Source organism: Battus philenor, unplaced genomic scaffold (assembly GCF_028537555.1).
Source record: "Battus philenor isolate CCGP_79_NKW_IND1 unplaced genomic scaffold, ilBatPhil1.0.hap1 SCAF_2, whole genome shotgun sequence".
Taxonomy (NCBI): domain Eukaryota; kingdom Metazoa; phylum Arthropoda; class Insecta; order Lepidoptera; family Papilionidae; genus Battus; species Battus philenor.
The window spans coordinates 3,637,947-3,662,117 of NW_027181682.1; the positions used below are offsets into that span (position 1 = coordinate 3,637,947).

At 33.0% G+C, this 24,171-nt stretch overlaps 2 non-coding genes across 2 annotated transcripts; both read left to right on the top strand.

Annotated features, from left to right (window-relative positions):
* Positions 1-21,771: 21,771 nt before the first annotated feature.
* TRNAQ-UUG (transfer RNA glutamine (anticodon UUG)) lies at positions 21,772-21,843 on the top strand. The gene has a single exon. It is a non-coding gene; the product is annotated as a tRNA-Gln (tRNA).
* Positions 21,844-23,500: 1,657 nt separating this feature from the next.
* TRNAQ-UUG (transfer RNA glutamine (anticodon UUG)) lies at positions 23,501-23,572 on the top strand. Its single transcript has one exon. It is a non-coding gene; the product is annotated as a tRNA-Gln (tRNA).
* Positions 23,573-24,171: the final 599 nt, after the last annotated feature.

Genomic DNA, 24,171 nt, shown 5'->3' on the forward strand with positions numbered 1-24,171 from the left:
AAAGCTTTTATACCAATAACCAATCATCATTTATGTTGAAAAATTCAATACTTTAGAGCTTTTTTGTTAGTCTTATTGATAAATGGAACCCTTTTTGGTAATCACTTCTGTTATTAAACCAGGGATTGGTTTGTTTTATTTTATTTAAAAAGTTATACCAAAAATTGTCTCGTTGGTATCGTTACATTTCGCGACGTCAGACTGTCGCATCGACTATCCAGATAAGAAAGTAGAATTTATTTATGACGTTATTTTTTTATTCCTGGTTTTATCTTACTTCCATTGAATATTATAAAAAAGCACGTAACTTTCGCGGAACCCTTGAGTGATCTTCACAGAACCCTGGGGTTCTGCAGTTTTTCGTTAACGTTATCTTCAAGGGTACTAAGAGAGTATAGATAAATTATTAACAGTTGATAGAATAATGAGCGGCTCAAATTGGAATATAATAATGTCTGTCTCTACTGTTCTGTGGAAATATATGTCGTGTAGCTTTGAACGTATTTACGCAAAACAGGCAGTCACATTTGAACTTTCATATTTTATTGACTTGTGGTTAACTCGCCGGTTCTGACCATCGTTACACTTCAAATAACGGATATAGTTCAGTAGGACTAACTCATACCTTGCGCAACTTTAGGTACCCTTCATGAGGAGAATAAAGAGAGAAATTATGAAGGATGAGAGAAAGAGCTTCAAAATATGAAAGTATATATCCCAGTCCCAAAAACAAGACAAGGGAAAGAATATTAAATATCTATACAAAAATACAGTAATACTGAAAAAAAAATACATGTACAATTCGGTAAGTGAAGGCGACGAAAGTGAGGCAAGGTATGAACGGAACAGAGAATGAAAAAGAATGAAAGAGGAAATAATATTTGACATTTAGATTGAGGAAAGATGATGTAAATAATTAAATTCTGTGCAAAAAATATTATTGTTAAATTATCCCCGTGTACCCAGGACAGGAGAAATACGAGAGGTCCCTTCAGGATGTATAAGAAGCCATGTAACTTAAACTTAAGCATTCCGAAACATTCTCTACACTTTAAATATTATACCATAAAAAATGCAAAAACAAAATACGTAAAAAATTGTCACATCGATTTACATCTTTTGAAATGACATCAAAACAAAATGAATTCAACGCAGACAAAGTTCCAACAACGATGAATACTGTTAACAAGTTTCAGATGCGAGACTTGCTGTGAGTAAATGAATTAAGATTCTGCTGCTCTTGTTTGTTGTTCTTTCAGATTAAGTTTGCAGACGGTGCACACGTTATATCTGTATAGTAATCTCAAGTATGGGGATCCTTGTAATGTTGAAAATATTAATAATATCATGTTTTTAATATTTCATACTAGAGTCCAATGCGAATGGATGTCACGTTTGCTTCAGTTTCTTAAGTCCCGGGACTTACCCGTTATCTTGCGATATTTTTTATAACAATAAGTGAAAAGTGATCTATGATAACGAACAGTTCTAAATAACTTTTAAATTGTAAATTTGGTTTAGAAATTGGATTATATTTGTTTAATTTTTTTTCAAAATAAATTATTTTAAACAAAACATAAATTATTTTGAAATAAATATATTTAAAAATCTCTTTTACGAGGAGCTGTTCCCGAAGAGTTTCTGCGATCTGCCACTAGCCAAGAGAGATTTGATTTTTATTATTTAGTTAGTTTTATTCTTTTTTATTATGGACAAATGGTGTTATGCCTGTTGTTTACGGCTTCATTGAACTTATGGTAGAAAAGCGCTATAGATGATCAGCTTAGACCTCATTGCAGGAACTAAGCACGAGGGTTTCTTAGGAAGATTGTTTCGTCGAGTATTTTTTCACACTAGGGTGTAAACTAGCTCTTTTATGGCTTATGAGTGTGCTTCATCACTGACTAGGTTCAAGAGTCCACGACAAATCGTCTTGGGCTGTAAGTCTCTGCTCTATGCATTCTGATATAGTACTCGCGAGGGTTAAACCTTTAATCTCACTATTCTATTACAGATAAAGATAAAATATATTTACTTAATATTCAAAATTTAGCTGCACTCTTATTGATCATCAACACGTTATCTTTTTTTTTAATATTTTTTGTTTTTGACCTTGCTTCGCAAAGTGTTATATAATCATAAGCTAATGTTACTACCGTTGTGGGAAGCGTTCTCGCTAAGAACAATAACACTAGTAATGTAGATATTGTTAATACTTACGTTATATCACATATAATTTTAAAAGTATTGGTCTTAACAAAGACCCTTATAGTACACGACGCGAATGGTGTGATGGCGCTAAATAAAGAATAAGCGTAAAAGAGAAATATTTTACAAACATTTTCAGTTAGATATAACACATCACACTATCCGATTTGTTTCCAGGACAGCCTTCTGCCACCCAAGTTATGAACAGCTTGGATGATCCGAGGTAGGGTCCGTATCCTTCGTTACATTGCCAAGTAGTTCCCTTTCTGCCATTCCAAGCAACAAATATATTACACTATACACTTGTGTAAAGGTGCTTTTTTGCTTTGCTTTCATCATTGTGCGAGTGTCATTGTCTAACTAGAGTACATCTATCCAGAATTTTTTTTCTATCTTTACTAACTATATAAACATTCCGTAATAGCGTTCCATATGGAACTGAACATTCTTTTATTTAATTTACTTTAATTTTCTTAGGTTTTTTATATTTATATTATTATTTTTGTTAACTTATTTAAGTACTCATTGTAATCCAAGTTAAAAAGTAATACATTGGAAGTGATTTTTGCAAGAACAAAGACCAATGAGTTGTTTACGCCAAAAGTATTTGTCTATTTATTTTTATATAATAATTTAAGCAACTATAAATAGATGATTGTTTACTAGAACAAAGTTCAATGGGTTATTAAAGCGACTTTAAATAGTTCTGCATACTTTAAGTGAAGGCTGTTCGTTCGTAACAGCATTACAGCTAAGCCATAGTTAAGTTTCTGATAAGTTTTAGTTAAGATTTTATGTCTAAGTGTTATTTCTTTGCAATAAATGCTATTCTTATTGCGATGCTGTGCGTTTTTAATTTTCAAGACCTCTTGATGATGATCTCCGAATATTACATCAAGATAGGAAACTCTTTTTTCTTATTAAGTTATATATTCCTAAAGTCCTTTTTAGTTTAATAAATTAGATTCTTGTAAATAAATACACATAGGAGGGTTCTTTTATAAGGTGTTATGTTATAGTTTTACCATAACGCAAATACCTTTCATTTGTACTATAATAAAAACAGTGAAATTAATGATTACACAACAATATTCGCAACGAATACTACATTTCATATCCGGCATACCAACGCGTGTGGCGTAAATTGAACAAGCCAGGACAAAGAGATTCAGACGGTTGCAGTTAATGGAACTCATGTCAACTTTAGCGCGAATTAAGCTCTGACAAAGCTTTCAGTTGCTGAATTAAAACGTTTGATATATTTGGATATATTACACGTATATATGTAATATTGGGTGATATCAGTATTTTGTAATCTTTACGTACGGAAATTTTTAAGTTTCTCTGAAGAAGTTTATTTGTTAGGAATGATTTATAGATATTTATAGGAATGAATTATAGATATATTAAAATCATCTCAGTATATATTATTGTGATTTTTTTAACTTTTCGAATATCTATAATTGAATATTTTCATCATTTAAAACGATAGGTGCAAATGTATAATAAAGTCCTACGCAATAATTTTAATATTTTGGACGTGTCATTTCCGGACAAGAGCTCAGCTTATTACGTGTATAGTAAATTTAATTACACCGACACTTAACAGGTTACACATGTGTTATAAATAAAAGAGGAATACATATGCAAATACTGAATGTCGATATAAAAAAACAATCAAAGCTTGGCGTTCGAAACACGTTTGACAGTCACAAAAGGTTTAAAAGGGTGAATGTATCGCTTGTATGTCATCAAAAAAGCTTTCGAACTTTTACACCTGTTTTCAATCACGTACTTTTAAATGATTACACTGATATATGTTACATAATTACAGAATATTTTATTGTGTCCGACAGACCAATAACTTCTGGCTTTACAAAGTCTACAGGGATGCATAGTAAACAATGTTAAATTTTAATATGTGTAAATCCGAATTATGAAAACGCTCTTTCTTACTGTATTAATATTACGTTATTTAATATGTCTGAAACCATTTATTTGATTATTGTAGACCATATATTAGTTGACAGCAAAGGATTTGTACATTCACCCCAAAGCTTTTACATCCATAATCAATCAGCCAGCACAAACATTTTTTCTTGCGAAAAGCAGTGCGGAGCATACGTGACGTAGTACAGAATTTTACATTTATACAAAATCTTAGTTCTTTGCCATGTCTTCACTGCAGAAAAATTATAAAGGAGTGGACAATGAGTAAAAATGGAACGTTGGTCAGAAAAAAATAAGGACAACGTTACAAAATGTTAATTAGAATAAAGAAAACATTAAAATAATAAAACAAAAGTGAGGGTTCTGAAAATAAACAAAATTGTAAAAACTCAGTGTGACAAAATGTGATAATAAAAGACATAAATAAAAATAAAAATTGTAACAGCACTGTGATATACTAAAAGGATGTGACGAAGGAAGAGCGGCGAGGTGTGAATCGAATGTAAACAAATGGTAAGATAATGAAAGAAAATTTAAAAAATTGAAGAAGAAGAGTAATAGACATTGAGAAGAACCGAAGAGGTGAGGGATAAGAAAACAGAAACTGAAAAAAAAATTAAAATAAAAGCCTCTGTCTTCAACATGACAGGTAGTGCGATAGGCCCCAAAAACAGGGACAGAAAAAAATCATAATTGCACAGCTTTCTTGACAAAGAAATTTATTTAACAGTTTAGAACATTGTCCTTTTCATGAAGATAATAAGTGTAAATGATTTTTAAAAAATAAGCACGATCGACCAGTAAATCTAGGCTATACTTATAAGCAAATAAGTTATCAGTAGGTGTACTACTACGAAATGAAACTTGAGATTGCAAGTCTTAGTCCTATACCGCTGAGCTACCACTGCCCACTTATGATACACCTAAGGATCATGAAAAGTGTCATGAATGAGATGTAGATTACTATGATAGGAATCGCAACTTTCTTCTATCATCATCATCAATAACTTAAAAAGCTTAACAGGTAGGTTTTCTACAAAACTGGTTAATATCAACGTCTAGCGTCTTCTTAATTTTTACAAGATCGTTTCGTACGATATAGAGTGTATAAAATAAAACAAATAAAACTTTATACATCAAATTCAAACGTAATCTTAGAACAAATGGATTTCATACAATGATTTCGATATACTAAAAAAAACAGCACAACTTTCTATACTAAGAGTTAAAGCTTTACTTTATCAAATAATCTTACTTACTTCTAAAAACGTGCACGGATCCGGTGCGTTGCCCGTAATGTAACTTGACAAACTTAATATATAACTTGAATAATCAATAAATACCCAATACTGAAATATTTAAAGTCGAATTTTGTTCGTTGGAACGGCAAATGTGGATCTACTGTCGTCTTATTTTGCGTTAAGTATTCATGAAGCCTCCCAAAAACATTTTTTTTCAAGTCTCACTACATGAATTAGTGATTGTAGTTGATGTATCGTATTTAATTTAGTTTTACATTGAAAATGTTTTGTCACCGATTGCGAATAACATATAACAAACATGCTCTGCCACAAGACACGAGAAAAATATATACTCATTGTAAAATAACTTTAAAAATATGGCATTAAATAATCATATAATCTTGTGGGTTACGACAGACCTCATAAAGTCATTTAGAGAAAAATGCAGAGGGCTATGCTTGAAGTTTCGCTTTTCGAACCAGAAATGAAATTTGCAGAAGAACCAAGACCACCGATGTAGCTCGAAGAGTTGCTTGTTTGAAATGGCTGAGGGCGGGGCACTGCGCTCGTGCAACCGATGGCAGCGCAGGACCAGGGGAGGCTTACGTCTTGCAGTAAAAGTCTATTGGCTGAAAAGAAGAAGAAGAAGTGGATCACACGTAGAATTATGAAGAGAGTTAAAATACAGTTATTTATTAAATATTTTGATGTCATTGACATTTTTCTATTTGATGTTTTTTTATATTAAATTTAAATTTAATAATAATAATAAAATCGTCAACCTCAGCCTAGGACGTCTATTCACAAGGTGGACAGGTGTTAGTAACTTGAGCATGATGTCGTTCATGATGGCGATACGATATTACAGAACACCGTAACAGTGAGATGCAAGGAATCTTGTAAGACATTACCTTATTACCTAACATACTAATTACCTAAATGTTATCCGTACCTTTAAACTTAAAATAGTTAAATGAAATAAATAATTTAAAGTTGAACTTAAATAGCCTGGTGAGCTCAGCGATCTCACAAGCTGCGAAGCAAAATACTGTTATTATTGCGTAAGCATCATTGATCTCTTTTCTATATTTTATATGACCCTCGGTACACAGCGACTCTTTTTACAAAATATTTTTTTAACAAGTTTTATTATTTGCCTTCTCATCTTTTTTCTATTAACTCTCATTTATTCATTCATCTTTTATTCATCACAAATCATTTCGGTTAATTTTTCTTAATCCTTTCATTCATCACCTCACTTTCGTTGCCTTCCTTTAGAATACCACAGGTTTACATTTTGCTCTGTTTAGTTTTTTTTCTATTTGTTTGTTTGCTTTAATCTTACATTTAAATCCCTTTAAAAATTAATATTTACTTTATGATTTTCTTTACATTCACTATAGATTTAAGTATACTAGATTTATACACTTGTTTTTTAGTTGTTCCTTTTAATGGTCAATCTTTTGACTCTTTTGTGGTACTTAAGAAAGGTTATGCGACTCTATTCGTTCATAAGCGAAGCAATGTTCCTTTCTCCGACCGTTTGGTGCAACCAAATCCTTTAATCAGTTCTTAGCGTGATCAGGTGCACTACAGTCTGGTCCATCGCAGGGTCACAGGTATACGAGATACTCTTCTTGAGTTTAGACCTATGCAGGTACTCAGTGAATTCTCTGTGCCCGGTGTACATCTGAACCAGAAATGAGTTCAGCTCTAGCCGGCGAAACACGTGGCCTCTAGTAGAGTGTGACCATAATTTTTTGTCGATCTAAAGATTAAATTATATTTACATGACAACCAAACCGATACATATATTTGGGATAATAGCTTATTGAGTTAAATTAGGTCAACAGTTTTCGGGCTACCAACTCTTATTTCGAGTAGCGCTTCGTGAAAATTAGTTTGGTCCGGTTCAGAGAGCAACATAACTAGCGAAATTATCGGGCTGATAGGAAACGTGGCGTTGAAAATGATTTTATATTTTAATAGTCTGCATGTAATGTTATTTTTATGGATTTATTTTATTTTATTTTTGTATTATTCTAGTAACATAATCATCATCTTCTTAGACGTAGATCGTCCATAGCTGGGCATAGACCTATCCCATAGATTTCCGTTATGACCTGTTGAAAGCGGCCCACGTTATACACCCTCAATTACTCGTTGAGCGACGGCGAACTTAACCAAAAGATCCGAAGTCATTGATGAGGTTATATTGGGCAACTACCTTTTATTGCAAAATGACTATCAATGAACATTCCTTACAAAATTAATATTAGTAAAGATTCACTACAGAAATACCTACATTAATAAAATTTGGATATTCAGAACAATTTATCGGATCCTTTCCATTATTTTCTTTATTAAGTTAACGTCCTCAAAAAAGGTTTTAAATGAAACCTTTTAGGCATACCTTAACGGGTCAAAAGCTCTCGAGTTACAAGTATCCTCTCGTCTCTTAATTGCATTACAAGCTTTTAAGTTTTAAATTAGGAAACGAATTTACCATGATGGTATTTCTGATTTTTAACGATATATTAAATCTGTGACGTTTTTAGATTGTTAAATAAAGGCCTATTTATTATCATTGTTGTTTTATAATTGGTTTCTGAGAAGCTTTTGTTGTATGAGTGATTCGCATTCGTTTTTCTTGACAAGGAAAGCTTTGAGTGCTTTGAGAAAAAATAATGTAATTGTTGTTAAAAATGAAATAAATGAATCACTTAATTCTATTTGTTTGATTTTGATTCAACATATTTGTTGAGATACTTTTTAATGTCCAAAAGTTGTAGATCGTCAATAGACTTAAATTCTTAGTGTTCACAATGTTGCCGTTTGGTGCAAAAACTTCGACGGTATAGACCTAGAAATGTACTGGAAAATAGAGTTGCATATGCACTTTTATATATTTATTCTCTAGGAGATCAAAATCGAATGATCATAATTTCAGACGTAGGATATAAAAAGCTGGACGTAGTCTCCCCCATAGATTATGAATGTACCAGTTTTGACGTTGTGTTAGTCTTAAGATTTTAACGATACACGGATTAAATGAAAGCTCGTGAAACCATTCATAAATATATATGCAAGAATTTCGTGTGATATAGGAGAAATAGTGGGTGAAGGTAAAAGGAGTATACACAAGTGTCACCCTCTCTAGTTTCTGTTCGACGTTAGCCTTATGGGGCTGTTACGACTTCAACGATCACAGGGCTTGCGGATTGGAGATCTGTGAGCTAAAATTTAAATATCTCCCACTACTTGCTGTACCTATTATAGTGTTCACTTCGATATTATATGGCGCGTTTGTTTGACTCGGGTACACTGTTTTTTCGTCCCTCTGAGAGGTGTTGGAAGGAGCAGTCCTTGTTTCGTAGCTATTGCTGTCGTTTTGGTTACTTCTATAGTTGTCGGTGTTGTAGTTCCTTCTCTCTTAGGTTTCCTCTGGCGGTCCTCTTACATGGGCAAGTCTAGTCTGTGTGATGATTCATGTTGGTGGCCCTGCTTTTCGGAGGTGGCGCTTGATCACTTTCGAGGTTGTTGCGTCGAGTGGTTGTACAGCGTGGCTTGGCCAATACTTTGTTCTAAGGATTAACCTCTGGTGTATTGCCGTTGCGACAACTAGTTCGTTAGGGAGGAAGAAGAAAACCTTGTGGATAAGCATTACTATGTCCTCGAATAGCATTTAGAAAAATTACTAATAAAACAAAGGGTACTATTAACTACTATTAATGAACTTTATTGTAATGAATTTCCTTGCAGATCCTGGACAATGAGATCATTGATTTTTGTTCATGTAACGTGTCCATTGTGTTTTAAATTTAGAATGGGACAAACAAAACTTGGTCGTTAGAGCTTAGCAATTAAAAAAAAACAGAAATGTCATAAAATACGTAACAGATTACAAACCTCTTCATATGCAGAAGTCTGCGACGTGATATATAAGCCTACGGATGCAAACTCCTTACTTATCCGTATTTAACGCGGTCAGCGTGCGACTTACGTTTCTTGAGTGGCCTCGTTTCAGCTCCTTCAACTCATTCATGCGCTTTGCGGGGAGCCCGTGTCCCACTTACACTCAAAGTGAAGATGAAACTTAAAGTATGTGGAATGTAAGCTCGCCAACGTACATACGAGAACGAAAATGCTTGTATTTTACATAAAAATTATCACATTTAGTTTCAACATGCAGATACCTGCTGGTTTACTATCGCCATGATCGTTATTTTAGACGATAGATGTACTGTTTTGAAGACCGTTTGAAAGCGGCCTGCAACCTTCATCATATGAACACCTTAAAAGAGTCATCTGTGCACCTTGTAGGTGGAAGACCAGCGCTACGATTGCCGGTCTGTAGCCTTCACTTAAAAATCTTAAGGTCCCACTGGTTTAGTAGGGCCTATGATTCAGCATAAATAGAAGTAAATTAAAATTTATGGTAAAAAATCTATAGAGGCAATCCCGTACGCATACAGAGTATTTAAAACTGATACTTTTTATTTTTTGAAAGATTATTATTTCCGACGAAAGATAATTTCGAGGTGCCAAAACAAATGCCGTTAAACTATACCACTATATTAAGTACGTCTTATAAATGTAGATCACGAGGTCAATTTCCGAAAGGTGGTTATTTTATTCGAATCATACACTTTGTGTGTAGAGTCATTTATTTTTAATTTATTACTTGTAATATTTAAATTTGTAAGGAAGTAAATGCGTTTTTATAGCTTCGCCGGAGGCATAGTTTATCAAAAATAAAAATTTAATTACTGTTCACAGAAATAATGTTTAAGTAAAATAACGAAATTAATATTAGGGATGATTTATCGAAAGCAAGTACAAATTTGGTCTAATAAGATTCATTGTGTTAGCGTGTCTTTCTATGTCTTTTATAATATGATCCGAGATATGTTTAATTTTTTTTTGAATGATGTAAAGTTTCCGTGCTACTACACTTTGAATGGCTTCATAGGAGATAACATACTTTGAAAATGATGTGTTCGCAGGCTATTTCAATGTTAAGAACATGGGACTGCAAAGTATCCATTTTCTAGCGACCTAACAATTCCTCACCTGTCATATTTAGACCCATTAGTTGTTTAGCTATGTATAGACACGTAGTCCTGATGAAGGAGATCTCTGTTGAATGGACCTCCTTCTCGAAATTTTTCCAAAACAACCTGCAAACAAATAACACTATTATTCTGCAGTTGTTTTTTCTTATTTTCGAGAACAATTCAAGAAAAAATAGTCTTTGTTCTTTATAGCCTATTCGGCCAAAGAAATGGACGATGTTTTTGACTGAGATTGTTACAAAATTATGAACAATTAAAAATTTCACGTTTTAATTTCATAATGACGCTAAAACGCAATGATGACGTATTTATTAGAAACATGTGTAAAGAGTTCTTATTCCGAAATTTTTTTTTTAATTTTTTTTGTTTAAACTGGCCAGTTATATGACCTTTCTGTGTTACTAACGTAAATTAAATGACTTCAATGTCTTCTATACCGCTAACAAAGTCGAAAAGCCCTTTGGTTCTGCCCAAGAGATGTTAATTGTGACTCCTTTGACTTCAATCACGTACCATCGTAATTACTGCGTGTTTATTCAGGAACCACTTAAAGGGACGTATGAATTGCAATTTGAATAGAAAATCTCTCTATTCACTTAATGACTGAACCTTCTCTTCAGCGTCTTTACGATTCTAGTGAAGCTTTTCATTAATATAGTAACATAACATTAAATAAAAGGTTTAAATTGATTGTTACGATATAAGGATTTTCGTTTTGAAAATCTCTGAAAGGGTTAAGACAAATTATTGTGTTTAGATTTTAATAGAATTTTGTTAAATCAATTCATTATCATCATCATTTCGACTCGAGGTTGTCCAATGCTGGACTTCAACCTTCCCCACCTCCAATACAGGCTGAAAGGTTTTCTACTTTTTGGGTGGGTATCTGTGGTCTTTGCTCTAAACCCGTAAGAACTCAAGACTCCATACGTTCAGCGCGTTATGTGGCCTGCCAATGCATCTAGCAAATTCGTTATAGTAAGTTGTTGCCATGATTTGTTTGTGGAACCATTCATGATCAGATTTTCTTGCGAAATCGTTAACATAGACCTCTCCGTAGGTCTTTGGTCTTAGCAAAATCTTCATGATTTAATTTTCATAGTGTGTGAGAGATTTAGGACTCCATTTATTTAAAAAACAAAAAACAAAAGAATTATTCTCCTCGAAGATCTAAGTAAAAACGTATGGATTATTTATCACTAGGGTTACCTTATTGGTTTCGTAATAAACAAAATAATATACAGCATTGTTAAGATATCTTTATTTTCCAATAATTAAAACCTACAAACCATAACATCTCAAGAATCAGTCGAATAGATAATATTAATAAAATGACAAGTTTCAAATACGTATCATTTTCTATTGATATAATTCTATATATTACAATTACCGAATCGCATATTATTAACACGAATATATTTATCAGCTGTAAATACGAATCTTTTGTTAAAGTATTTATAGATAGATATAATAATAAAAGAAATAAACTTATTGACGCAGCTATAGCTAAAGAATAAGGTGTAATTCTGATCGCTTTAAGAACTTTTAAATCATTAAAGACTCCCATATCGTCGCAAGCCAAGATAATAGCTTCTTCATAACTTCTTATTAATACAACAGAGGTGTAACAGAATGCTGTCATCTCTATACCCGAGTAGACGTTTCTAGATAGAACAATGTCCGAAAAAGCCTTTAAACACAATGACAAAGTACAAAACGGAATTATCAGCTCTATGTAATTCACCAATAAAGTTAAAATTTTTTGCAATTCTTTCACGTTGAAATATTTAAAACACACTAACAAACATGACTGGTGTAAAATTCCGTAAAAAGTGTGTTTTAAAATCATATAGTTTTCCACGTCCATTTCTGTAAACCATCGTAAAACCAACCACACTACTATCATAAACACAACGTAAACGAGTAATGTACTGTAAACAATTATTTCCAGTAAAATTATTTCCACATCAGTGTAGCGTGTAATTTTGCCCGTTATAAATTCAGAGTCTTCGTTCAAAATTCCAAAAAATGTATAATTTGTCGCGTTCATTGTAAAAGCACTATTGCGGTCATTATTTATATCGATCACGCAATTATTCCGTTTAATGTTCACGTCGAGGTCTAAATTATATTTTATCGCTTCGTGTTTTAATTAATAAGTCGTATTAGAACGTAACAAATGTTAACGATAAAGCTGATTGTTAGTAGCTTTTATTTTAAGCAATTATATTTTACATAATTACCAGTATTAATTTAGCATATTGATGAAAATCAAAGGAATAAGTTATTTATTTTCTATATAATTTATTTTAATTAATATTTAATCAATTAGAAAGTGTGTATTTTATAGCAAAAATTGTTACATTATAATGAAAATTTAAGTGAACAAAATAAACAGTAATTCATGGTAAATTGTGCATATTTCTAGAACCTACGTAAAAAAAATGCTATTTGACAGAGAAAGGCAAAAATTCTGACATCTCTCCGAAAAAACAATTAATTTTAATTATAACTGAAACTCGTAAAATTAGTTTCAATGTTTCTTATTTCACTATAGCAGTCATATACTAAGTCATTATTTTTCCAGACCGGTTTAGTAATGTGAAAAATGGACCCTTTAACGCGAGGGACGTCGAAACTGTATTGATCAGTCTTGATGTCCTTTGTCTTTTTCCTGACAATTAATTGAAATACTCAATTTGAAATTATAAAACTCTGCCTAGATAAATCAAAGGAGTTTTAAAAGAAAAAGGAGACAAAACCTAATATTGATTGTGTTACTTATAATAAAAACAAACTTTAAGAACAATACCTAATATTCATGATGTAAGGTCAAAATTCTAAGACTTATCTACATAAAATTAAACTAAGACTGAATTATGTTGCGGACTGTAGTTGATAAGCGTAATGGTTTAAAAAAATAAAACGGTTAATTTTTATAACTCTGTATTTTAATTTAGACAAGAAACACATTTATTCATTTTACACGAGGTGAATTGACTTAAAGTAGATCCCAGATTATTAACAGCTCCCTTGGAATTGCTAACACATTATACTGTCTGTAATATTATTAATTTTTTCATTAAAAAGTAATTGATTCTAATTAATCTTTTATAGATTGTATTTTTATATGTAGTTTTTATTGTACAATTGTATTAAAACTTCTCGCTTATTAATGTTCATCTTAAAGTGATCATCTATTTCTGTCGTCTCTTCATTTATGCAGATCGTGTCCATCTTGCCTTAACGGAGGTCAATGTGGAATCAAAATGGTGCCGGGTGATAACCGGATTGTAATTCATCGTTCGTAAATTTACATGTATTTTCAAAACGGGTTTTTTTGAAAAGGTATATACAATGGTTATTTCTCTTGCTTCCTGCATTAAAATAGTTTGAACACCCCACTACCGGCGCCCGAAATCCGGCCTGGACTTATTGATATTGTGGTCCGAGTCTTCACCTTTCATTCTACTTGACCACATATACATTCAAAGGGACAGATCTATCGCAATCTAGGTTATAGGTTATCGAACATAACATAAGTTCACAATAGGCAAATTGGGAAAGTTAGTGTACAGAGATTGAGTGACTCTTCCCTTCTGCCCACACTTCAATGATCATGTGTGTCAAAACATTTTGTACTCAAAAACAATAATGTCGAATATATGATTGCATAGATTTGTAAATTGATTTTTTTTTCATACTCATACAATGGATTACTTTATGTAAACGTACATTGGTAGTTAAAATTCAAAGCGTGTTTTAAAATGTAAAGCTTAAAACATTTTCGAACACACTTCATTGTTAACTGGTGCATGCAATTGTGAATGTAAAAAGTGCTCCGAATTCACTACGTTCACTCGTGGATTTGTCAACGTTAAACTATCTCGACACGAAATGATTTCAATCGTTTTTATGATGGCGGATGTAATGTTTTTATCCACATCTATGGAGGTTAAAGGTGTATACCTTTAAAGTCATATATGTATAGTTCATTTCTTAATAATAAATATCTACGGTTTCAGAAATAATAAAAATATAGTAAGGTAAAGCGTTTTTAAAATTCGAATAGCTATATATTCAGATTAAGTATTATTTGTAAAAAAAGGACCAAATTAGCTACTTCCGCACATGCAGTCGTGCAACAAAATGCACCGCCCGCCAGCCCGATGATAAATTCGTATGCGGCAAACAATGCGAATCACACAACTGCCACCGTTAAATCATTTAACACGTGTTTCACCCCTCTACGGGGCATCTTCAGGAGTTATGTTACACCGATTATTGTCAAACACAGTCATGCGCGGAAGTGGCTAAATATTGGTCCTTTTTTTCCTTGGGATGGATTTTCGCAAAATAACGCCTGATTCCTTTAAATATTTAATTATTGCTTTTTTTTAACTGTACCTGCAGATATTGTAGAGGTTATTAGCCCATCGCTCTCTAGTAGAAAAATAAATTATTGTAACATATTTCAGAGAAATCACTTTATATAGGATGATCGGAAAGAGGTGTAAAAGCTGTAAAGATTTTTGCTAACAAAATGCTATATATTTACCTCTTTAAAAATTTTATAGCAATAAGCAATCATCCTGTTTATTAATTTTTACATAATACTTTAAAGAGGTTTAGGTAAAGTGCCTTTAGAGCTACATAAAATCCGATAAAGCTTTAAATGCTAACGGGGCATATTGATATCTATGATAAAAGTACAGATGTTCAAATGGAATGTAATATTATTTAAATCGTGGAACTTTACAAGCTAAATTTAAACTGTATTCAATTTGGAGCGAGATTTGCATTTCAATACGGGTAAGACGGTTTAACTTCTCGTCGTGCGGCTTTTGAATAATCGACCTCTGATTTATTATCGGTTTATTACACCAACAAAAGTGGACGATTTGGAAGTTTTACATCGTGGAATATAAATTTTAGAAACGTGTATATTTATATTTAGATGAAAGTAACTATTTAAAAGAATCACATTTTTTTTGAAAATCAAAATCGGCGTACGGTACGGCGTTACCTCAATTGTAAATCATAAATATGTTGAATGGTTGTTATATGTTGATACAAAAGAAAAACTTGTAAAAGTGTACCATATTTTGGTGAAAAAATTACGGAGAAATATATTATAGTGGTGAATGTGGCTTACATTCATGAATATATTGGAGGAAATCGAACACGCGCCTATCGGAAAAGGAAAAATGCTTTTCGAAGGCTCGTTGAATTCTTATTGCATGATAAAAAGTCAACTAACTTCGATTTGCGGCCGGGTTTAATAAATTTCAACCTTAAATCAACAGATTTACGGTTTAATATACAAATAACTGTACAGTAGAGTTTGTTTGCCTATTTCAACGGATCTAGACACGTTCTCGTACGAGGTAAGTGAGTACTTCAAGTGAGTAAAAATTTCAGCGCTTTTTCAAGCTAGAATTGAATGCTTCTTGCTTAAAGTGAGAAAAACGAAATGTCTTACAGCGACTTTCTGAATATACACGGCCTAAAATAACGTTACGGAATATATTCGCAAGTTTTCTCTGTTTAGCAACTGTCGTACTAACTTTTCTGTTAGATATAGCAGAAAGCAGTCCGTGTATTTTTAATGTATTTATTTTTTCAGAATCATAGTTTGTGATTATGACTGTAATTTGAATTCTACCTTATGTTTTGAGGTAATACGATTATTTATTTCTGCAAAGTAGTAACATGTACGTTTTTTTCTTTATCGCCGATGGAAGCTCAATACAAGGCATTGACCTCTCACAAATATCCCAACGTTGTCCGGTTCTGCGCCACCTGTACACTGTAACCACCGACTACAAGTGTGGTTGCTATTTGAGAATCTTTCGGCCCCAACGGCCATTGGTTGCACGAGCGATGTGCTCCGCCCAATACTACTTCAGACAAGAAATTCTTCGAACTACCTCGGTGATCTTGCTGCTTCTGCGGATCTCCCAATTTCTGATACCATCGCACAGCGAAACTTTGAGCATAGCCCTCTCCATTGCTGTCTAGGTGACCTTGAGCCTTATTATGAGGCTCTTCGTAAGTGACCAAGTCACGATATGTATATTTATAGCTAATAACGTTTCTTGCATCGTTTATTTACATTATACATGCAAATAAATAAAACTGGAGTTTATTTTTGTAACATTAAAATAATTGCTTTTTACTACAATAGATGTACGGCACATATACCACAATTACAGTTTTTTTATTGTCGCCTGTTGGTTTGTTCTGGCGAACATCTAAAATGGTTGGATCAGTTTTGACGGGACTTATATTAGCAAGTACCTGATATAAGGAATAACGCCTAAGTTACTTTAATTTTAGAAATATTCTTAAACGAAAAAAAAACTGAATAAACATTTTTTTAATTCCATGTAGTCGAAGTAGCGGGAGTGGCTAATAATAAAAATGAATTTTTTTTAACTTTAAAGACTTAAGTCTCTAATGTTATTTCATGACGTCATTTCATCGTCGTAATGGCAATTCTGAACGTTAAAGAATCACTCACTAAGCTCTGCTGAACTTAAATATCGATAAATCATACATTGGATATTCTTCTTTTGCAAACGCAGCTAAAGAATTACGCTGGGCTAGTGGTTTAAAGTCTATTGAACTTCAATGCCGTACAGTATAACAACCATTTTGTGAACTGAATCATTTGTAAAAATCTGTATTATTTATAAACCACAACACCTGACTAAGCTGCGGTCTGGCTTTCTTGAATATGTTGGGAATGCAAAATCGATATCGAGGGACAACCTATGCTATGATCTCCTACGGGAACCCGGCCATTACGCTGGAATCTAAATTCGATAAACTAAACATTATAATAGCATGAGTCCAGACTGTGAAGTTACCCTGGCGTTTTTTGTACATAGCTTCCGTTATTGGGAACTTCTCGTATATTCCTAAGTCTTGGGTACGTAGGGACAATTTTTCAAATAATTTATTCACTGTACCCAGGAGTTAGGTGCCGTGCTTTGTTACTAAACTCACGGAATATGTGAATTGTCATCGTCATGTCAGCTGATGCCAACTGCAAGGCTTTTTTTAGCCTCCCCAAAGATCTCTATGCTGCTCACTCTTGCGCTGTCCGCTTAACGATTTCCCGCAACCTTAAATACGTTGCTGGTCCAACCGGTAGAGGGACTCTACCTTCACCGTGTCAACCGGCTCGTAATCGAAACCCGAGAACCTTCGGACCACAAAGGCTGTCGGTTGAATGATCTTATGTCTCGCTCCAAAGATATGAATACCAACGAACAAGCAACATTTGTATTATAACTTACAAATTATGGGTTTATAAATTCACCTTTTGTTTAATATTTAACCCCCCTTTGGATATTGTGGTGGTGAAATAAATTAGCGTGTGGACTTCAACGGCGTTAAAACAACATTTATAGATGTTGCAAGGCATACTATTCTTAACATCTCCTTGCATACAGAAGGTACTTAAAGCCCTGGGGCCCTAGTGGAAGGCATTACATGCGACGTAACGAGCCGTATTCAGAGAACGGCTCTGAATATCGGAAACCCGGAGGCGGAACTCTGCGTAAGACTGTACATATTTCACTTTGAAGTACCAGATTTAGTGTCAATGAACTCTTTTGCAATAGTACATTGTTACAAACAAGTTGTAATACTTAGTGGTTTGAGCTTACAATCTTATGTTCATTTCTCGGTTTATTTTCTTTAATATTCGTGCCCCTTGCTGTGTTATTTATTTCTATTGATCTCTCTCCTTTCTTTCCTCACAAATTCCTTTCCTCTGTTCCTCACTTTCTTAACAAAATCTTTCTTTTCTTCACCTTCTGATCTTCCTTCACGCGTCGCCTTTCCTTCCTCGTCTACAATCCTACTTAATTTGGTACTTACTTCGCAGCATATATTTAGTTGTTTTCTTTATTTACAATTTTTGTTCATCTGACTCTATGTATCCTTGCTTTTGTTCCTAGCGGTGATCTGCTGCACCACTTTTCTGCACAATCACAGAATCGCAGGACGATGTTTGTCACCGCTCATGAGGTAAACGACACTTTCTTCTTCTACTTTCTTGCCCATCTCGACACCGAGATCAAGGCGGTGCCCTCCAAGCACAGGACAATCGGCGATAATGTGCACCACGGTCTGGTCCACTTCCGGGTTACAGATGCACAAGTGTCTCTCCTTGAACTTAAACCTGGTCAGGTACTCAGAGAATCTTCTGTAAACCAAGAACATCTGGACCAGGTACGTGTTATTTGTAGAGTGAGATAACTGTTTATAGTGAGAATAATATAAGCGTAAAGATTCCGAAGTCCTCACGCAGGGGCCTTTACTCTTGATTACACTAAGGAGCATTCATTTTTTTTAATTTAATGATTCAAAACATTATCCAATTAGATTATTTGCAGTGACCACATATATGACAATAATGCTAGAAGAGCACAATTTAAAATTAGAATCAGAACGAACCAGATATATGCCCCCAGAGTTAACGACCCTTGTAATCGGTTTAAGGAGGCTTTCTTGCAATACATTGTTTTTCACCTTTATGAACCAGACTCTAGTCATTATTTAACGAAATTTTCATTAAATTTTGACGCAACAATAAGAACGTAATGTTAATTGTAAAGTAATTAATATGCATTTAACAGCAAGTGAATTATTTTTATTTAAAAGATTTATCGTGACTATATCTTGCTACATAAGTCTTCCTGCGAATTACAAATTGGACAATGAATGATCAAAATCGCATATGCTATATGTAACGCGGTAAAAAGAGTAAAAAAATAAGACATAGTTGAATCCACCTTTAGCCTCATCTTAAGTAAGTCGGTAAATCTCTGTGTATCTTTTTTATTAAAGCTCCCCTGAAAGCTTGCGTGTTGAACTTTGGAAGTTTCGAGACTCGACTTCTGACTTAATCTTAAGAGCTCTAACTTAAAACCGTATTACTGAAGTACGCGTTACTTTACTGCTAGACGTAAATATGATTTATTTCATTGTTAAAATACTCTTTCGCTATGTATCTGTGAGGAAAATAAATATTATATTAAATAATAATAAAGTAAAATAATAATTCATACCAGTAGCAATCAAAATTATTAAAAAGTTCACGAAGGGATCCCTGAAAAACCGAGCTAGAGTTAAGAAGAAAGGTGGAGATTGACAAAGAGTGTTGGCACATCTTTTTGAGTTATTGCCGAAAAATGATGAAGGAGGTGATAAGTAAAAATGCAACGTAGGTCGGGTACGAATAAGGATAAGATAACAAATTGTAAATAATAATAAAGAAAATATAGAAATAATGTTAAAAAAAATTTATGAGAGTCTTGAAATTAAATAAAATTACAAAGCTCAAATGTCATAATAAAAGAAATACATCAACTGTACTGTGATAAACGAAAAGAGTGTGGCAAAAAAAAACAGAGGCGAGGTGTGAAAGGAATGTAAATAAATGGTTAGAGAATGAAAGAAAATGTGAAGAATGGAGGAAGAAGTGAGTGATAAGAAAACACAAATTGAAAAAGAGATTGGGTCCTCTAACGGGCCCATAAAATGTCAATGTACCATCATTCATTGTTATGCAAAAATTCATTTAGTTATGTTTCAAAGCCATGCTCATCTTGTAACTTTACTGTATTTATTTTTAAAGTTGCACGATGTCAAGGATTAATCGACTTTACGGGACGTACAATATCTTATCTTCAATATCCGGTGAAAGAGGAACCCATTGAGCTTACCTAAACGCAAGCTAAGTGGTTTTATTAAAAAGATACGAGGAAGCTACTCGAAACTGCACTCGAGTTGTAACTTAAGACGATTTTATCGTTAAACTTCGTGCTCTTAGACGTTATTTATCCAAGCTAGTTTATGTAATGAATATGTAAATATATACGTCTTTAAGTTTGTTCGTAGTTAAGTTGTCTCGACGATTATGTTAAATCCTATGTTTATTATACAAGGTATATACTTTTATTTATTATTTATTCATATGAACGCACTGGTACACCAGAAACAACGATCTTCACCGGGACTTTAAGGTGGAACCCGTCAGTAATATGTCCCGTCAGTATATAGATGTATATATATTGAATATGTCTCCCCAATTGATTTCCAATAAGACTGGTCGAAAGTAGTTTGTAATGTTCTCTGTCATCATTGTGGATATTCTTATCATTTAAATAATACATAAAACCAATGTTGATTGTTGTCGCTTAACCAACAATCTGGAATTTTTTTGGACTGATCTCTATTTAAATTGAGACTCAGTACGTTCTTGTTTTGTCTCATCTTAGAAATGGCGTGTCTCGGGCAACCGGGACCAGTGATCGAGAACCAAGCAAGATACACATTGAAACTGTATTTCCCGTAAAACGAAGGAGGATACGTCGTAAAAAATTAAAACTTGAAAAAAAGTAGTCGAATGTAAACACATCCTTATTATTTATTTGTTGTTATTTTTTACTTGCTTATAAAAGTAAGTGAAAGAGACAGAAATTTTAAGAGAATATAATATGTCACTGTGACCGTATTGTAAAATCGTGTACTTGTTGAAAATGCAGCGGAGAAAGGAGGAAGATTTTTATGTTTTTTTGGGATAAATAACACACCACGACATAAAAAAACTAGTCGCTCAAACCGCTGGAGATTTTAAATCCACCGAGACGATTTACATTGTTAACTGTGTTTTATCTGAAGTGTTTTGTAATTACTAATATTAAGTTAATGATATTATATATATTTATACTCTTTCAAAAAACACTACTGAAGCTACTTGCCCGACACACAGCTCTTACTAAACAATTCCATAAATTAGACAGCAAAGAAACAAATTAATTATTCAACAAAGACTACAAGAAAAAGTCAAACGGAATTTCTTATATGTCATATACATTAAGGGTTGACCATGACTTAGTTAACATTTGAATAAAACTTAAAAAAATCGTTGAAAACATAATAAAAATTAATATATTTACAAGTTATGTAATAAGAATATATCTTGTATTGCAGCTTTGTTTTTATTGAAGCTGTGTTTTATTGAAACTGTGTTGTTGTCGCCAAAATAATGTCAGCGATATCAGCAAAACTTACTTTGTACACTTATACTAATTAAAACATATTATTACATTACTTATATATTACTTATACTATTTCAAACACTGCTGAAGCTATTTCTCCGACAATTTTCACTTACTATACTCAGTATGGAGTCTTAAAATAGCAATTTTTTTACTTTTAAATATAGCTTACAGATTTAATTGATAAAATATTACAAGTAAATAGAAAGCTTTTAACATGGTTCCATGGTGTAATGGTTAGCACTCTGGACTTTGAATCCAGCGATCCGAGTTCAAGTCTCGGTGGAACCTAGTCTTTTTAAATTTGAAATATTCTAATGTCAATGTGTTTTTTTTATTACAGGCCAGTAACATAGAATGGCGTGTGAGGTAAGCTGACTACACACAGATATATATTATTATTGACCATTTTTTTATGATATTACCAGTTGTTTTCTTTTTTACATTGATTAAATTATTAATTTCTTCGGATTGCTTTTTTAATACATTTCACTGCTAGCAATTTATTAGCAAACTTATTAAAAAAATCTATATCGGTTTTGTAAATAAAACACTCAAAGAGGTTATTGTAGAGCTTATAGCTGATTTGGTTTATAGCTTATAGCTGATTTGGTAAATAGCTTATAGCTGGATTGTCCATTTCTTTTTTAATAATAGAGTTGAGTAGGAATCAGATTTTTAAGGCAATAGCGGCGTAGCCACCGCGTTCCTATTGTGTATTGCCATCTTAAGGCTGTATTTGTAGATGTCTCATTGAAGTTATGTCACGGCTATTGTATCCGCAGAACCTACCAACATCACACTTTTAGTTAGATAACTGTCTTGTTCCGATTCGCCTTCAAGCCCCGCTGTAATAGACGACGCACTTCGAGGAACATCCTCTCAACTGTCACAGTGATTTGACTAACATGCTTCGCGGAACGTCTTCGTCGCTCTAACAAAAAACCTGCCATTTGTCATACCGCACAACTGTCGGAATTCTTCATGTTTATTACTCCGACGGGTGTAAAATTATCCAAGTATTTTTTTAATATAAGCATTACCTATGAAACAGATCTGAGGAGTACATTACGTCAGAGTTCCCCAAACTTTTTTGTATCGTAGACCCCTTGCCATGTTTTTTCCATGTTGGGTAGACCCCCTACTTACCTGATATTAATTTCCTGTAAATTTCTAACTGTAGTGAAGTTTAGTGTTAAAAACTTAAAGTACGAGTAAAACAAATGTTAATTTATACATTTGTGTGATATACTATCTGTTTATATCTTTTAAAATATTTTCTTAGCACTTTCCTTTTCAAGATTTGGGAAACGAATAAACGTGTTTGTTCCACATTCGTATTTATAGAGTGACGAATTGAACAAGTCAGTGCAAGGTAGCGAAGCTCTCAGACTACGACTCTCAGGTTTTTACACGTTCAAAATGTATTGCGACCACAAAGCGAATACCAACATCCCACAACTTACACAATTTTATAAACATATATAATAATTTTTTTACTTCAAAAGTACTTTTATAATTAATGTAAATGTTTTGATATTATAAGATAATATGATGTAAGTAAATAGGTACTATCAGTGTATGTGTTGAGATCGTGGACCCCCATTTTCATTTCATGGACCCCCAAATTCTTTTTCGCTGACGTAGATCCCTTGTAGGTTGTCATAGACCCCTAGTGGTCGATATAGACCACTTTGGGAATCACTGCTTTACATAATAATATTTCTTTTAGTTACGATAGAGAACATCTCTAGTCCTAAATACTCGATAACACATTCTCGGGGACTTTCCTCGTGCACTTGGACGTTGCTTTTGAGGGAGCTAAACGCACAATAAAGGTAGATTCGTGCTTGGAAAAGTCATATTGAAGATAAGTGATAATGAAATAAACGAGTTAGCCGTAAATATACAGGAAAAAAATATTATTAGATTCGTACAGTAACAACGCGGTTCCATGGTGTAACGGTTAGCACTCTGGACTTTGAATCCAGCGATCCGAGTTCAAATCTCGGTGGAACCTATAAGTAATTTTATTCCGAATATAAAATAATATTCGTATGTCTCTTTCATTTTTAATCGATATTTAATCAAAACTTTTTGAATAAAGAACAAACGGATTTCTTTGCAAAAACCGTCGTATTATAATATAGGTTAATTTTAAATCTTTTAACTTATTCAGTAATTTAGAATTAATTTTAAAATAATAAATTGTGAAATATGTAGTATGTTTTATTTTTATTGTGTACACCCTAACCCGTTGTTATTACCTTCATGTCTCTCATCAAATGTTGTCTGGTAGTGATTGTCTCCATCTATAACACCGCCTGTTGTACTAACTCTGTATAAATTACTTAACTTTTATTTACTGTTTATATTTTTTGTGTTAAATAATTCTATAGATGTATTTTATTTTTTAGTGTAAAATAAATTAAAAAATAATTTTATAACGCCTTTCCGAGGAGTTTTTTTGAAATATCACATAAAATAAAAAAATAAGTAATATGTAAAAAGTAAAAATCTAAAAAATATCATATAACAGTGAAAGGATTAAGTGAATTCTTGAGATTTAAGGCAACGTATGTTATGGGTTGTTTTAGACCCCGTTCTTTTTTACTGAAC